Below are 13448 nucleotides of genomic sequence, written 5' to 3'. Positions count from 1 at the left end.
GCATCTGTTTGTGGCACCGCCAAATGGGCCTCACATTTGTCAGTTCTCAGAGGTGAGCTATAGAATAACTTTCCATTGTACTTCTGAAATAAAAAAATCGCCTAATGTTCCCAAAAGTCCTCACGACGCATTTATTTGAGCTGACTCAATGGCCTCTACTACTCTGACTTTGCTGTGGCCTGTGCCAATGGACAGGAGGCCATTCGGATTTAACATGTTCAGTATGATGTAAAATGTTTCACATCATCAAGCCACCCTCTTATGCATACCGCAATGGTCTCTGAACGGATGTTTAATGTTGGACCTTCAGAGTACAGCCAGAACACATAACGAAGAGAGACAATAAAAAGAGTAGAACCTAATTTTCCTACATTTTGCAGGGAAAGGAGCCAGTGTGGGTCATTACACACAAGACCATTGCTACCTTATCATTGTGGAACCACAGGAGACAGCAGAGAAGGTTCTATGACACTACATTTATATTTGGGGGCACCCAAGACACCTATCCTATAATATAAACCCTTCCCGACCCCCACCTTACCCCTTGTAACAGCTTACCTCACCCCCATATATTTCAATGAATTTCTTTGAAATAGTTACATTGAAAAAAATGATTTGGTGCCTGACACCTGATGCACCACTACAGACTGGAAAGGCAACATACACAATTATAATTTCGGTATAATTTTGTCTACATATATTTAGAGTGTCTGTACTTATCCAACTTGTTATACTAATATAGGTGCCGAGTTTTGCGCATGCCTACTGCATTTATCAAAGGTGTGGTGTAACTGGACAAACCAATGGAGAAAATATGAATGTAAAATGCGCTATTTTGGATCAATGTCTTTGAAAATGGCTAATAAAGGGCAACGCCAAGGCTAAAGTTGTCCATTGGGTGTTAATTTGCAGACAGAGCAATGTGGACATTTTTTCTACTCCGGGCCCACATTGCAAAGTATTCAGCTATGATGAGCGCAACGCTAATGCGTTTAAGCAGTCCTTTTAATCCTTGAGCAACACTCTGCAAACCTTGGTGCTGTCACCTAAGGAGAGGGCCAGCACAGTGATGGATCTTTAATGTGTTTTCCTTTTACTTTAAGGCCTAGTTTATACAACGTTGTCATAATAGAATTATCTGCTTTTCTTTAAGCTTTTACACCACAGAGGAACACATTAACTATGTACACTATCCTTTGTCATGACCGAAAGAGACATTTGGCAACACTGAGATTCTTGGTGTAGGAAAAAAAAACGGTGCTTTCGGAGGTTTATTTAAGACATGTAAAGTACATCTACGTTCCTCGCTTGTAAAACCTGACATATAGGCCACGCCTTGCCAGGCAGTACCATGCACCATCTTAACAGTTGGACTGTGTAACCATGCTCATGTTATTTGTTTGCATTTCATTTTGTAAAAGCATGTTAAAAATATATGAAACCCTAACTTCAGAAGGAAAAAAAAAGAGATCTGGAATAGAAAAAAATGGCGCTAGTTGGCGGTAGATCGGGTTACCATCAATATCTGTAGCATGGAATGCCCTTGCATTGCCAAGAAATGTTAATGGTGGGCGAGTTTCCATTTCACTCAAAAAACACTTTTAAGCAGACCGTAAACCACCAATACGTTTAAAGGTCTTCGGTTTCTGGTTTGCTATAATTAACGGCATGGGCAATACATTAAAGGAAATATGTCAAAGTCTAAAGTTTCATTTTAAATGATTTTACAGTCATGGAATTTACATTTCAAGCATCCCTTCCGTGCTTGAATTACAGTGTGCGGCCAATCCACAAAGGGCAGTGGCCGCAGAATCCTAGGTGTAAAGTGCACCTCTCATTTTGCTGCAGCATCCCCTTGCATGCAAGTCTCCCGGTTTCCACAAGGGACTTGCATGCTGGTGGAGGGAAAAGCTACATGAGCAAGGGATCATGCATGACTTATATCTGGCATGCGCCTGACACCTAAGCATGCATTGGTCCCCAGCACCCATATTTGTGGAGGGCTGCAAACAGCTTTTCAACCACTTGGGTGCTGAGAGTTCATTGGCAGTGACACACCTTAGAGGGTCCTGCGCCATCACTTTGATTTTTACATTTTGACGTTTGTTCCAGGGGTGCACATCTAGCTATATTTATAAAAGTGAAAATGTGTGGGTGGCTGGGTTTGTGGCAAAGCGTTGATCCTTATACAATTCCTCATTGTTCCACCAATCTGCACCAAATTTTGCATAGTTACCTGCTAGGAACCTCCGGACATTGCTGACTTCATGACATTGGGACACCCCACCCCTTTCCCCCGATTCCAGCAAAACTTTACATTTGTTTGTGGGTTTGTGGCTTGCAAAGTGTTGTTCTTTATGTCATTCCACACCGTTTCACCAATCTGAACCAAATTCTGCATAGTTACCTGTTAGGAACTTCCAGACATTGCTGGCTTCATGACATTGGGACACCCCACCCCTTTCCCTGGATTCCAGCAAAACTCTAAATTTGTTTGTGGGTTTGTGGCTTGCAAAGCGTTGTTCTTTTTGCAATTCCACAGTTTCACCAGTCTGAACCTAAGTCTGCATAGTTACCTGTTAGGACCCTCCAGACATTGCTGGCTTCGTGACATTGGGACACCTCACCCCGTTCTCCGGGTTTCAGCACCTTGATACATTAAATAGTTGCCTGAAATCAGCAATAAATTAATGTGGTGCTAGACACGAGGAACAAAACTCAAGGTCCACCACGTTTCAAGGCCCTAGGATGCACACTTTCCAAGATATTTGCACCGCAATGAACCACACCAAACTGTATCATGCCAGGGTGAGGCGACAGGTGGGGAGAGAGCACAGAAGGTCCCAGTATGCAGCAGCACACCAACTCTCGTCTCCCCCCAAAGTCTGCCCTGGGGGTATATCAGCCAGCCACACATGCCCATTCCATTCTCAGTGCAGTTTATTTCAGGGTGCACAGCACATCAAGCGATAGGCGAATCAGAATTGCGACCTACAGGATCATTGATTTTAAGCAATTGATGAGAGTGTTATCATGTCTCTCTACAGAACCCGTTCGGAGAACTGGTACTACTGCTTGTGTAAAATAAAAAAATAAAAACACTAAGGGCGGTGTTGTGAGCCCATGACACATTCACAACACAACATACATGGATGCTATTAGTTGAAACCGACATACATGGATACTCTACTTAGAAATCCATTCGATCATGCACAAACTAGACTTTATTAATTGCCGTAACATTGTCCAACCTTAGGTGCCACATGCATTCACACACATACTTTTCCATTTTTCACCTCTGCATCCCAATTTATTTTATACATTTGTTTGGTTATACGCAAACCTAGCTTGAGAGCACCATAGCTCTTTACAATGTGAGGAAGCGAGCGTTTCTCATGGTGTTCTGTTATTGGAAAGGTGCAAAATGTGGAAGAAGCCAGCCTTTCTCATGGTGTTCTGTTATTGGAAAGGTGCAAAATGTGGATTTAGTCCCGGTGGTATTGATTGAAGAGCCATGCTTACAGTATTTTGCAGAACTAGAGGTTGATAGGGGTATTTCTGAGCATGTAGCAGCATCAAGCACTAGAGGATCAACGCATGGAAGGAGAAGAACTGTTGGCGGGTCTTCTCTTTGTGAACTTGTTTTGCCTCCAACCTTTTGCTGACTTGCCAACTGGTAGCGTGAGAGTCTCCAGAGGTGTGGAGTTCTGCTGCCACATATGATGCTTTGCAGAAAATTCAGTCTGTTTTAAACAAGATCCTAGCAGGGAGGGGAAGCAAGTGAAGCTTGCACAGGGAGGACGACATGTACTTGCATTTCTGGTGTCTGCAATGAGCTGGTCTGTGGCATGATGGACAGCCTTGAGTGGGGCAGCTGCATGGCAGGGAGGCTGTTAGGAGCGACAGTCACCTGCCAATTGTGGAGTGTATAAGAACTGAACCACCATGTGGACATTGTTGGGGGGAGGGCATGATTTTGTGGAGTGTGGCAATCTGTAGCAATGTTATTTGGGCTTTATTGGCTATGCTTTTGGAAGGAAAGGCTGCTGTTAACAATCATATGTAAGAATTTTGCTGAGACTAACTGGTACAGTGTGAGTCATTCTAGTTGCATATTGTGAAGCCAGTTTTGGACGTGCTGTTGTTTGGCAGGTGGATTGATGAGGATGAATTGGGTTTTGTAGGGATTAAGCTTAAGGTTGACTTTTGCCATCGAGGCTTGGATTGTGGCCTGGCACGCAGAGATGCGGGGCCTTTGACTTTGAGGTACAGCTGGCTGCAATCCACGTATTGATGATTGGCTATGCTGGAGTCTTTTGGGATAATTCCCAGAGGTTGCATAGAGAGGATAAAGATGATTGGAGAGAGGATAGAATCTTGGGTGACCCCACATGTTTCTGGGAATCGTTTGGATCTTAACAGACCAAGCTGTAAGTCCATACCCTCAGCGAGGAGGGCGAGGAGTATCTGATCTGATTGTTAACAGTGTTGAATGCGTTCGAGAGTTCAGAGAGTATTAAGAAGCATAAGTCAACCACGTCGATGAACTGCAATGCCTCATTCACCACTTGGATGGTGGCATCCTCAATACTGCATTTTGGGCTGAAGCCGGAATGGTAGTCATGGAGGAGTCTTGGTTCTTTGATGTTAGCTACAAGTTGGGGTGAAAACTCTTTTCCAATCTTTCCGCTGGATCTTTAGTTAGCTAGGTCCTACGGCTCGAGTATAGGCTACTCTAACAGGGGGGTCATATGAGACCTGTCTTGAGTGCGTCTCGGAATGAACCCTCAAGTTCATGATGCCGTGTGACAAAGTGAGTGTTGGGCTGGTAAATTGTTTGATATTGGAGGCCAGATGCCATTGTCTGTGTAAGTGATGCGTTTGAGGGAAGCAAGTGTATCTAAGAGATCCTTGAGGATTAAAGGATGGCATTGGTCCAAAGGGGGAGTGTGTGGGAACGGAGGTAAAGCGGATCCTTGTCCTAGTCAGAAGTGTTGATGAGAGTTCTGATTTTGGTATGTTTGTTTATGAAGAAGGTATTAATTTTGTCACATTTTATTAGTAAAGCCAGCCCCATGGGGTCATGTGTGGGCTTGGCGCAGTGCTTGAGTACTTAAAATATGTCTATGCTCCTGCTAGATGCTGCCTCAATGGTGGAGATGTAGTAAGAAGTCTTAGTCTTGGAGAGCATTAGTTTTCATTGGGCACACAGGTGTTTGAGGGATGTGTGATCTTCCAAGAGGCAGTTTTTGCCCACTGCTTTTCCAAGGATATGATCAAGGTTTAGTTTAAGATGAGCCACGGTGTGTAGCCCAGAGTGGATGATTTGGCTTTGACACAGATAGTTTTCAAGGTCATGTGGGCGTCGACTACCTCCTTGGCAGAGTGGTTGAATATTTCTAGAAGTGTTGTGCCATGCCTTGTGATGAGGAGTGTTACCCACCCTTGTAAATTGAGGAGGATTACAAGATGTCAGATTTCCAATGGCCATATGAAAGCCATATGAGCACAGCAGACCAGCCCAACCAATTCCCTGACCAATGATTTTGCCCAAGCAGCTACTTGGGGACGCTGGGTGCCAGAGCTTAGGGTCCTGCTCCCTCTGTGTCAAGTCTTGCGGGATCCAGGAATTAAGGTCCCCACACACCAGGATAGGGACACTTCCACCAATAAAATTTAACTTGGCCTCCAACTCTTCAAGGATTACTTCATGAGGCATTCTATATGGAGAATCATACACATTTATAACAATTATTTCCTTCACCCCCCTACCTCTGGCTTTAAATCTGTTGTCAACAAAATTCTGCCATTCTGGATGTAGTTTGACACACAGGGTAACTAACTCCACCAGTTGTAAGGGATGTTTTACACCCAAGTTCAGGACACTTTTAGGCCTTCTCCATAGACCTTTACTGGCTAGTTTATTTAGAAAACACCAGCCATTTATCGCTATCGGCTCAGTGTGTCATGTCTCCTGCAAGGCAGCCACAAAGAAGGTATCATTAAACTCCAATAATCCATCCTTATCGAAAAGATGGACATTACCCCAGTTGTTCCATGAGACCAGCAAAAACAGAGGATTAAGAGCAAGTTTGCCTTCTCTGCTGAACAAGCTTTGCTGGCACTCTTCCTCAGTCTTCAATTGTGCTGGCCTACTGTTTATCATTCGACCACGCATGTCCTGAAGAATCCCCTCCTTGGGTGCTTGTGTAGAAGTAACTGAGTCTGCCAGCCAAGCAGCACTATTTTGGCTAAGGGCGTGAGGATGGTATGGTTCCTCAACCAGGCTAATGGCCGGACTTGCATTTCCATGCGCACCATTGTTCCACAGAATTAAGAAAGGGACCTACAAGATTTTTCTTGCCCACCTCATGTTCAAAGACCATACATTCATATCCCATTTTCAGAAATTCTGCAGAATATTGGAGAATATAGTCGATAGTTTCACCTGAAAGTGAATGAAAAAAATGGCATATTTAGCATTCTCACATATTTCAGCAATGCACATGTCATCGCTTCTAATGTGGCGCAATGTTATTTGAGAAGGAAATAGTTTCCGAGGTGACAAGTTTGGAAAAGTCATCAAGGAAGTCATCACATCTGTGAGGTTGCCTATAAATGAAGTGAAAGGTGACTGAATAATTGTGTGTTAAGGAAAACCGTCATGAGAGAGATTCGATTGAACTAGTTGTAGGTGTCGGGTTTACTGTACAGGGCCACCCGATCTTATGGCGAATTGCCACCCCACATCTTGATTTCCTCATGTGGTCAGTATGTTGGATTCAGTAACTGAGGTATGAGGATGTTGAAGATATGAGGAGGAGGGTGTGAACCATGTTTTGGTGATGAAAAGGGTGTTCAGATCTTCGTGGGATATTTGGTCGGTAATGTTGGTGACGTGAGAAACCACAGTGAAGGAATTACTCAGCATTAGGGGCTTAGTGCAGGTAATTTGAGAGTGCTGTAGGGCGTCACAGGAATCCCGATGAAGTTCGTCAAGGGAGCTTTGCAGAGGCTGCCTTGGACACTTCACTGTGCGAACCCTGGTGAGGATGGGGAGGGCTGTGGTGGCAGGTCCACATGATGATGTCTACCAGCTCTGGGAGGGGCAGAATTACTGGCCCTTGGACTGCTCAGACCTGAACAAGTGCAAATAGGCATGTTCTTGTCTTCGTCCATCCTTTGTCATGTGACCAGCACCCCCTGGATCTTAATTTATTGTTAGTCACTGTACATCCTCATTACCATTTCCTTATATTTTCCTCTTTGAATTTACTTTTTATGACTACAATCTGCTTTACCCTGGGTGAGGGCACAGTGTGCCGTTGCAGAACAAACAGGCACTATGGTGGCTATTTGGTGCAGTGCAAAATACTTTTAACATAACTTAACATGCATGGTCATTTCTTTTTGGGGTACTTCCATGTAGCAGGGGTTTGCTTGTTCCATAGTTTAAAAACACTTTTATGAGGTTACATTTTTTTAATTTAGGAGAAAATATGTTTACAATTAGAAATGCATCACCCAAACATCGGTAGTCTTCTATCTTGTAAGTTTTTATGTAAGTGGATAGGTCTCTCAATGTTGGAACATAAGCTGGCAAACATAACAGCAGTATCCATCAATTGCAATTCGCTCAATAGTAAGGTCTCTTGTAATTCAATTATATCTACAGTTTTAGGGTTTTCAAGAAATGTTCAGTCAAGAAAACTGTTTAAGCGCACCACAAACTCTTAGGCATTGCAATTGTGTGCTCATCAAATCATCCAATGAACAAGAAAACCCCAGAAAAGGATTGGAATTCATTTATCAAAATGGTGCTCAAGGGCCGAGTCAGTCCTAGAGCTAAAGAAGAAGTGAATGGTGAGGAAAGGAAGTTGGTCCTTAAAAATCTAGTGACATTTTCATATAAGCTTCTCTTTCTTGACTAGAGGAATACCTTTATGGATCTATGCATGTATGGGGGGGGAGGGTTCAGTTTCTTAGGGCAAAGGATCTTTTTCTAAATTTCAAGAAAGGAAAGAATCTTGTGAACTGTGTATCCCATACTTGGACACTGTCCATCATATTATATGTAAAAGTCCCGAATTATTAGAGCCAAAGTACTTCCATTGTTTTTAACATGTAGGCGTAGAACAAGAAGGCATGGCTAGAATGTTGCCTGCCTGGAAATACAAAAGCTTTCTGGTCACAAATGACTCAATTGTTTAGCCATATATTGAACTGCATATATCGAACTGCAAAGATGAGCAGTGAGCACAAGAACAGGTATAGAAAATATGCTATACTAGAAATCAATTTCTAACGACTAATGTAGGATTGTTTTCAGGTAGTTAAGAATCGCGATAGTATGTGAGACAAGTAGCCTTCCAGCATGTGAAAATATCCCTGTGGACCTTCATCTTCATGGAAGCGTTTCAAGAATATCCTGCATCCTTTAGGACCCCTCCTATGTGAAAGGAACTTGGCCCTGCTACTATTGGTCAGACCCCTTCAGGCTACATTGATCCAGTCACACAGGGATCCCACTTCAGTAATGCTGAATAACCTTTGACTCGCATGATGGATTTGGCTGATATTTTTAAAACAAAAAGTTTGTCACGCCCCCCTGAGAAAGCAAAAAAAAAAACGGTTGCAAAACCCATGAACACATACATATTATAAGATAAGGGATTCACAATGACATACAGAATGGCATTTAGCGGGACATCAACGGGAGCGTGCCGAGTCGTGACTTCCCACACACACCCGCTGAATTTCAAAGGTTTTGTTGCGTTAAATCTGCACAATTTAACTGCACCTTAACTAAGGTATTTTAGTGAATTATGTGACATGTGTGGTTTGTATAAACTGAATTACTAATAAACATATTTGATTTGGTTCTATTCTGATCAGTAGGCAAAATGCAACTCTAGAAAAACCAAGAAAATGTTTTGTTTTAAGTCGAGCGCCTTGGCCACAGACAGGCCTTCTGAAGATAAGCGCGTTACACTAAACAGTGTAATTGTGGCGGCGGATGCTGCCAAGTAAATCCTCATCCTCAGGAAGGAGCCAAGTGAGGTCATTTGCAAACAAAACACAAGTGGCTTGAACAAATAAACAGCCTATCTGCACTGTTGACTTTTTATCTTCTTGGAGACATCAGGCATTGACGTTAACTAGTAGGTTGACTAGTTCGGGCGATAACAATAATCTGTTCTTCCTTACAATGTAAAAGGATATTCTGGACGGTTACATTTGCACCCAACTTTGTTGGGGATTGTGTAGCTGTGTGAGAATGCTTCTGTGAATGACCAGAGCTAAGGAAACCATGCCGCCCCATCTTTATAGATCATGCCTAATCAGCCGGCAATTAGTCTGTCCATGAAAACATATTTCTTCGGTTATATAGTGATATCCAATCTATGTTTCCTCTCATTCCTGTCTAAACACGCCAGCATAACCGTTTTCTCTTTTTAGCATGGTCACTTAGTTTCACGGGGGGACAATGTACGCTCTGCAGATAGAGATTTATGTCATTATTGATCTAAAGGTTTGTTTGTACCTTTATGAAAATGTCGATGTGGATTTTAAAATGTTCATGTTATTTATTGATTTATGAAATTAGCTACTGATCATACTTTTATGTATGACATTTCTAGTTCTCATCAAAAGGTGTTTGATAGATGGCTTCTGTAAAGTATGATTTAATGTTAATAATGCACAAACCCACAACTTCGCAAATCAATACACTTTTAAAGGTAAGACACAAAGAGTAATTTTCGGTTATTTTTGTTCACTTCATGCGTCCGTGTAAATTGTATTGCGCTAATAATGTATTTGTGAGTTACATAATTGATCTTTTTCACACCAGCTGTCAATGCATGCGAGTTCTTTCAAGTTAGTGTGGGCTAAAATATGTGTGCTAGGATGAAAAAAGCAATTCTGCACTCCAGCCTTGCATTCAACGATGCTCCTTTTATATTTCAATCTTGATATTTTCATTTCCAGGAGACACGAGTGACATCATTTTGTACAGCCAAAAAAAGAACCGTGCTCTAAATATCAATATAAAGAGTAAACTATGCAATAAAAATACTACGGTATTAATCACAGCAACTAGGAAGACAAAGTCTGTGGGGTATTTCAATAGAACTTTACTTAAATGCGTGTACATTCTGCCGTTTTAGGGCCGGATTCTTGGAATTACTTGCACTGAAAATAGGTAACTTGCGCGCCAAACTGCATGGGAAATCCCGTAAGTCGATTCATGGAATCAAATTCGCAGGACTATTCCTGAACTTGCGTGGAGTTCCCGCAGGCTCGGCATGTCTCTGCGAACCTCCGAGCGCCTTGCCCGAGACTCCACGCAGAACGTGGGCGTGGATTGCGCAGAGGGCTGGGAAGTTTGCGGAACACCAAAAATGGGTAAGAGACATATTCATGGATTCGATCATGCAACCTTTCGGCCAGGAAATGGCCACGCAGGTCCTTCATACTAACTGCCACCCGAATGCATGTGTAAGTACACTGGCGCATAGGAATAGCAGGGCGGAGGTGGGTTTGCATGTTGGTATTTGGAGGGAGTGTGCGCAACCAGGTTTCATATCCAACTTAGGGGTGCACGTACGCAGTGTAGTGGCGGTTCAGGAACGGTTAGCGGGGTTTGCACGCAGATTTGTCGTGATTGCCACCGAGTTACAGTTTTTCATACGCATGTTGTCTGTGTGCTGGAAACAGTTACGGGGGACCCTGCGCAAGGTCCCCAAGATGCAGGCCTGCTTGTGTGTGACCCCACTTACTCTTTGAAGGGTGCCTGTATTCGAGCCAGAGAGAGCGTGCAAACGTAGCTGTTCTGGCTGTTTATGCTTTGCGTTTGGGTGTGTAAGGGGCGATTACGGTTACTTTGCGCAGTAAATTCCATGAATACACTGTGCACGCATTTTTTATTCTGCGCGCAGGCTTGAGCACTGTCCATTACGGCACGCAGCCCTTGCAGGATTTTGTGCACATTTCCATGAATCGGGCCCTAACTTTTTAATTGCTTTCAACTACTTAGTGCTCCAATAGACAAATAGTCAATAGCTTGGTGTTGTTTTCTTTAGACAGACATTATTGCACATTGTCAAATTATGAAGTGGCAAGCAATGGTACACGGAGGCGTGTTTTGTGTTCTCTCCTCCTGAGTTGCTGCTGGTTAGGCTGGAGCCTACAGTACTCTGGGAGCCTATTCAACATTTTAGAGGCCATTGATTACAGCAGTCCCCTACTTGTGCATTTCCTCCTGAAGGTTGTCAATTTGGATGCAGGCCCTTCGCGCTGGAACAAACCTTTATGCTATGTGCATAGTGGGTGGCAAAGGAGGTCAGGTATTAGCAGCAGTCTCAGGCATTTTGCTTTGAACAAGATCCTGAAGATAGCCGTGGGCCAGTGATGGTTTTTGAGGACTGGGAGATATCCACCTTTTCTGTTTTTAATGAGCTGAAGTGGCATGGTTAGTTTCTAAGGGGCCCTGTGTAGATGTGGTTGCAGTAATCCAGTTGTGGTAACATTGTTGTCCTGCAAGGTCAGCTTTGAAGATGGAGTCCAGAAGAGGCAATATTTTCTTCAGCATATGTAGCTGGAAGGTGGCTTTTCTGTCTGCAATGTTCACTTGTAGTGCAAAGAAGAGTTCTAAATAAAAAATGTTACCATGGTCACAGGCTTGGTAGGTCGAGGGAGGTGAAGGATCCATGGGTCACCAAAGAGAGTAATCTCAGTTGTGTCACCAATTGGACAGATGCTGCTATGTGCCATTTACTCCTGGATTTTTCCTGACTGTCCTTTTTACCGATCCTATCCAGATCATAACCTGCACCCTATCTCTGCAAAGTTGAAATATTTTCTCAAAAGAGTCTATGAGCGTTGCTATGGGCTTCATGTACATGTTGAAAGACCATGGTGAGATGGAGAGGAACCGGGGTAAACCGATTCCTTCATGAGGTAGTCCCCCAGTTTTACTTGGCAAGGCCTGTCTTTGAGCAGAACGGAATCATCAACTATGTTTCATGTCATGGGGAGGTCAAAAAGGAGGTGGGCAGCAGTTTTGTCTGTAAGATATTCGCTCATATCTATCTGACTATTGTTACAGTGCCCTGGTAGAGTGGCAGCCAGATTTGCCATCAGAAGAAGAATGTGGTCTTTGTTGAATTTTTTAACTTAACTTGTAGCATTCTCATGGCTCAGTATTGAGGTAGGAACAGAGTATTTTCTGAAATACAGTCTATCGGGATTACTTGTACTAAGCGAGGCAGTGCATTCCAGGATTTGCAGTCCTGTTAGATCATCTACACTGAAGAGGACAAGTTCCTTTTAGGACATCTAGAGCCGTGGGGCTTCTGTGCTTAGCTAAGCAGAATCTATTCTGGGACATGCGGCTAACACTGTCCATTATACTCAGTCAGGAGTGATTCCTGGTACTTGTAGAGGATTAGGAATCCACTGTACTGAGGTAGGCGGCATTCTGTGCTATAATATTCCAGGAATAATAAGCTAGGCTGAAAGTGAAACAGTAAAATGAAGATGTAAAAAATCAAATTTTGCACTGAAAGTAATGCAAGCAGTATAAAGATATTTTAAATAAAGACTTTAAAATAATAACTTGGGTATATTTTGCATTTAACTTGAAAGTCAAACTTGGGTGTATTTTGCATTTAGCTTGAAAGTCAAACTTGGGTTTAATTCTGCATTTAACTTGAAAGTCAAACTTGGGTGTAATTCTGCATTTAACTTTGCCCATTGATTGTAATCCTGCTAGCCCAGTGACTGTTCCATACTGCTGCACCTGCTTTCTCCTCCCCCTGACTCCTCTCTTCATACTCATGGCGTTGTCTGTTTCTCCCATCTTTTCCAACTGCTTTTCTATCAACTATCCTTCCCTTCTCACTAAGTCTGGAAAGAAGAAGTTTAAAAAGGATATCTTGGCCTCCAACCCTGGTCTCCCTGTTGGTGCTACCTATACCAGTGCCTCTTCCAGACAGACCCTCACCGACATCCTCTTTGTTGTTCCTTTGCCTGATCCATGGACCCCCCCATATGATCTCTGTGCTCTGTCCTGTCTCCTCCTCTCCCATAAAGGGTGGCACACGCTGGGAAATCCTCATGGCTTCTTTTGACTCCTCCAGGGTCATGCTTAACGTCTACCTAAATGGCACTGTCATGGTCCAAGGTCCCCAGGCAAATCCGGCCCATGAAGTCGAGGCTTTTGCTTCCACTTTCTCCCCACCCCCTCTTCCTCTGGCTGACTCACACCCTGACAAAGCCCTGTCTTCTCTATATTCTTCTATTTCTGATACCCTTTATGTTCTTGCCCCTGTCATGAGGATCCGTCTGAAGTCCAAAGCCAAGTGCTATTCCTGGTATGACTCCGACCTAGCTACACTTAAACGTAGGTGTAGGGCGGCTGAGAGAAAATGGAGGGATTCCTGCTC

At 43.3% G+C, this 13448-nt stretch overlaps 1 protein-coding gene across 3 annotated transcripts in view; it reads left to right on the top strand.

The window, feature by feature from the left end:
* JCAD (junctional cadherin 5 associated) overlaps positions 1 to 13448 on the top strand; it is a 383851-nt gene that overhangs the window by 151106 nt on the left and 219297 nt on the right. The gene's annotated exons all lie outside the window — the stretch shown is intronic.

Source organism: Ambystoma mexicanum, chromosome 2q (genome assembly GCF_040938575.1).
Source record: "Ambystoma mexicanum isolate Mex_15411 chromosome 2q, UKY_AmexF1_1, whole genome shotgun sequence".
Taxonomy (NCBI): Eukaryota; Metazoa; Chordata; class Amphibia; order Caudata; family Ambystomatidae; genus Ambystoma; species Ambystoma mexicanum.
The sequence above is the reverse complement of the archived record's forward strand: the minus strand, read 5'-3'. Positions and strand labels throughout refer to the sequence as shown.